Source organism: Propithecus coquereli, unplaced genomic scaffold, assembly GCF_000956105.1.
Source record: "Propithecus coquereli isolate 6110/MARCELLA unplaced genomic scaffold, Pcoq_1.0 Scaffold246, whole genome shotgun sequence".
In the NCBI taxonomy this organism is placed as follows: domain Eukaryota; kingdom Metazoa; phylum Chordata; class Mammalia; order Primates; family Indriidae; genus Propithecus; species Propithecus coquereli.
The window spans coordinates 1,640,883-1,645,328 of record NW_012148019.1 but is presented as its reverse complement, the minus strand read 5'-3'; the positions used below and the strand labels follow the sequence as shown (position 1 = coordinate 1,645,328).

Sequence of the window (4,446 nt, the reverse complement as noted above, 5' to 3'; positions counted from 1 at the left end):
CCCGGCCCACCTTGAGATAATTTTAAAAAAGGTCAAACTATATTGCTTAAAAGGAAACAAAGTATATAATACAACGTAAATTTTTCCACAAGAAGTATAGCTAAAATAAGAATCTTCACATATAATACCTTATTTCCCAACATTAGATAAATGAGACGTTCCTACAGACCTAAAGCAGAAAGTCAATTTTTGAGAGCATGGAATGATAATGATAGACTTCACTGCCTCACCCTGTATTTGCTTCTGTCCTCTTCACACATTCATAATTTCATATTCCTTGGCCTCCTTTTATAATGTACCCAAATTAGCACCCTCTCCTCTAAAGGAGTTGGTACCTTGTCAGAAAGTGCAGACCTCAAACACACACCAAAGCTCAATGTCTCTTTTCTGCATCAGCCTCCATTTCTTATCTCATACTGGGATGGCAGATGCACCTGCAAGATTCTTTAGGTCCAGAGATAGGCATTTCTTCTTTGTTACTGGTAAGAAAGACCAAGTTGGAGGTGAGATCGTTGCATTATGTTCTCTTCTAGGCAGCTCTAGCAGTCATGTTGACATTATAAGTTGGTCAGAAGCTGGTTTCGATAGCAAAGTAAGGCCTTTTGTTCTGCACCCCAGACCCACGTTAACAAATTCATTAGTCCTTCAGGATTACAGAGGCAGCTAAGGGAAGGAAAAGAGGGAGAGATATAGGTGTGCAAGGAGGAGCTGTTGGAGAAGCACTCCAGGGCATAACTCCCCTCTCCCATCCACAATATAAGGGACAAGAAGGACAGTTAGGGTCAATGCTATTGGCATGGCTATTACTAAAAGCCCTAAGTTCCTCTATTGATGCAAAAACATTGGCTACCAATCCACTTGCTCAGTTAGCCTAGCCAGAGCAGGCTGCAGAAGCTGCACCTGACCAGAGCTTGCGCAGGCTGCTCCCAGGCTACAGGTGGCTAGAATACCGTACAATCACAGAATCGAAATCGCTAGAGAGCTCCAGCAAATAACTCACCTCAACAGCTTATTTTCAACGGGAATATGAAACACATTTTCTTGGCTTTTCTTCTGACAAAAAGAGGAACTAAACAATTTAGTATATACACTAGAATATTTCCCCTTCCCTTATACTGTTTTCCATTTATTCATTCAACTGACAAATATTTCCTGCCCATCTACTATGTACTAGGTACTGTTAGGTGCGGAGTGAAAAGTACACCAATTATAACCATTACAACAAACTGTAGGGCCTCATTGTAACTGTGCTCCCCACCCCAATTCACAAAACCACCTGGCACTTAGTCCCAGAGTGACCTGACATTCAGAAGACTGTCTCCTTTTTATGGTTTGCAACTGCAACCACAGAATACAAAAAGCAGCCTCCTGCTTCTGTTATGAGATTGTAGCAATCACCAAGAGACAACCACTGTGGTTAGCTATTTTAAAAAGTTATTAATTCAAGAGCTGAAGTATCTGGCTTTAGGATTTACATCATTGAAATGATAGTTACACAAAGTGTAGGAAGGTGAAGTCTGCCCTGAACGTAAAGAAACCAAAGAAAATTTAGGTTCAGAGGAGAGGAAAAGCAGAAACTTTAAGGCTGTGTGAAAGAGTTGGAATCTACAAATGAAAATTAACAGAACGCACTAAAACTCAAGGAATTATCAACTTAAAATAAATGTATGCTGTAAAGGATTACGAAAAGTAAAGATGATAGAAACAGTGAGCTGTTTGTTCCCTAATCCAAAGTACCCAAAGTGAAAAGCAGGGCATGTGTTTTCATTCATTCACCAAAATATAGCTATTTTTCTACTACTCCTAGAGGAACAAATACAACAAACTAATGTCATATTTTCACCAGCCAGAGTAAGAAAGCTGTGAACCCCAAGATTTCTTTATCATCTTTTACCTTCTTCCATATTTATCACTGCACTTTGTTGTGAGTGAGGCTGAGAATCTGAATCACTTGTGTGCCCTTTCCCCTCCTTTGATAAGCAGTTTCAAATATGAAACACCCTCCTGATGGCTGATTCCACTGTATGGTTCTACGGGCCAAAGTCTTACAAACTTTAGAAAAGTTATTAATTTAACACAAAACATTAATTTAATTTTAAATCTACCTTAGATTGGTTATGAGTCTGGGCAAATAATGTGGCAGCTTTAACACCTGTACCTCAGTTTCTTAAAGAGACATGTCCTGATAATAAATCATCTACGTGGAAATGCTCTAAGCTTAGCTCAAAGGTCCTGTATAAACTCAAGGAATGTCTGTCATACATAAGCACACAGGTCTCTAACTCAATTTTTAGAAATCAACCCCAGGGAAATTTAGGCTAGAATTTAGGACACAAAGAGGATAGGCATGGTTAGTTAATAAACGGCAGTCTTAACTTTCCCAGATTACAGATTTATGAAGTCCAAAAATTTAAAAGCCAAAACACCCCACATTCCTACCTCCTTTCCAAGGTGAGAAATCAAACCTCCACAGGGAAAGCGGCTGGATGAGGATACCGAGCCTTGGCTCTAGACCCAAGTTGCAGCACCAAGCATCTCTCCTCTTCCCCAATTATGCACTCCTTACCCATCCCGATGGTGACATGGCCTTTAAAGGGGCTAATTCCATAATGACCGACCATGTCCCATCCCCTCCACTTTCCCTCCAATCCATCTTTCTACCCCGTCTCTCCCTATGCATAGGACTAGCACGTAACAGAAGCCTGACTGGAATGAATCTCTCATCAGACCCCACAATCGAAGACGCAGCTTGACAACTGTTCACATTCATCACTAATGGCAACGTTTCGGTTAGCTCCTACTCGCCGGGCCGTCACACCCGGAAATGAAATCTCAAGCGCGACCCACTTGGGACTACCACATTTCCTTAAGTTGTGCCCCACGACAAGCGCCTGGCGCACGACCCCGAAGAGAGCGCGGGCCCCTGGGCACGGCCGCCACCGCCTCCCGCCTCCCGCCTCCCGCCTCCGGCCTGCAGGTCACTCGCGCTTCCCGGCCGCCAGGCGGGCGCGGTAGGGACGCGGCGCGCGCGCGCTCTTCCCTGGGCCCCCGCACCCGGCGCTCGGCGGAACGCAGGGCGGCACCCGGGCCAGTCGCCTCTGGGGACCGCGCACGGGGACCAGAGATGGTCACTAGAAGGAACCCGGGTGGCCCCAGGTAAGGCCCGCGCCTCAGGTGGGCCGGGGAGGCGGCAGCTGAGGCCGCGTCCCTTCAGCCGCTACCACACGCCGGGACACGCGGCCCCGGCTGGTCTCCGTAGCAGCCACGGGCCCTCGCCCGGGACCCGCCCGCGGCCGCTCGCGGAACGCTCAGGACACCGGTGCCCAGCCCCTCAGGGAGGCGCCCCGCCCCGGCGCGCGCCACGCACCGCGCCCCGCCCGCGTGCCGGTCCGCATTTTCCCGCCCGCCGCGCCGGGGGCGGGGGTCGCGCGCCCTCCCCCGCCCCCGCGCCGCTCACCTGTCGGGCCCTAGGCTCGCTCCATGGCCGCCCGCACGGTGCGGTGCGGCGCGGCCCCGGCCGCCCCCGCCACCTCCGGGGAGGGGCAGCCCCACGCCGCGCTCACCGCCCCCAGCCGCCGCCGCCACTGCGGCTCCCGCCCACCCTCGGCCCGGCCATTCCGCGGCCACCTCGGCCCGCGCAGAGCCGGCGGTCCCACACCCACCCCCGCCTCCGCGCCCCCGACTGTTGGTACCGTCCTAGCGTAACGCCTTCCCCGGGACCAATCCGACGGCTCGCTCGGCGAGGCCCCGCCCCCGCCCTCCGGTAGGCGGCGCTACCGGCCCCACTCCGGACGGCCCGTCGCCCTTTCCGTCCCGGGCCCGCCCTGCTTAACTCCATCGGTTCCGGCTCTCGTCCCTGCCCTTGGCGGCCGCGCCGCCCCTCCTGCCCGGCTTACATAAACTGGCCTCTCACTCCTCTCTTGTCTTTGCTCCTTCCTTCCTGCTTCCAGTCCCTGCGAGCGGACTGGAGAGTTGCGGTTCCCCTAGGTCAAGTTCTGTTTGTGAGAAGTATTTTCCCTCCTCCTCTTGCCCTTTTCATTTACCTTGACTTCTTGGAGGTTCTGCCGTCTAAATGTAACCCCCTTGCCCGCCTTCCTTGGCCAGCCTTCCTGCGCCGAGCGCGAAGGGCTCTCCTCCGGACCAGAGCAGAGCTCCCTGCTGGGTACTTTGAGCAGCATTTAACAAAATTGTGGTTCGTTCACTGTAACGTTAGTGAGTCGTTTTACATCGGTCTCTTGCAATGGACCGTAAGCCCCATGAGGGCAGGTCCGTGCCATCTGGGTCACCAGTGCCAGGCTCCAGTGCGCCCAGCAGGCTCCTGATCAATGGTTTGAATAAAAGATTCTCCCTCCTCTTATGTTGTTTGTTTTCCGCTGACTTTACACAGAGCATCCGCTGTATCATTCATTTATTCACCGTAAACTAAGCTTGGACGTAATGTGCCTG

General features: G+C 51.2%; 1 protein-coding gene across 1 annotated transcript in view; it reads right to left on the bottom strand.

Annotated features, from left to right (window-relative positions):
• The window catches only part of FAM20B (family with sequence similarity 20, member B), a 57,395-nt gene extending 53,782 nt beyond the window's left edge, over positions 1-3,613 (bottom strand). The window contains exon 1 of the mRNA XM_012646541.1: positions 3,458-3,613. The gene's annotated coding sequence lies outside the window, so the exon portion shown is untranslated. The remainder of the gene's footprint in view (positions 1-3,457) is intronic.
• Positions 3,614-4,446: the final 833 nt, after the last annotated feature.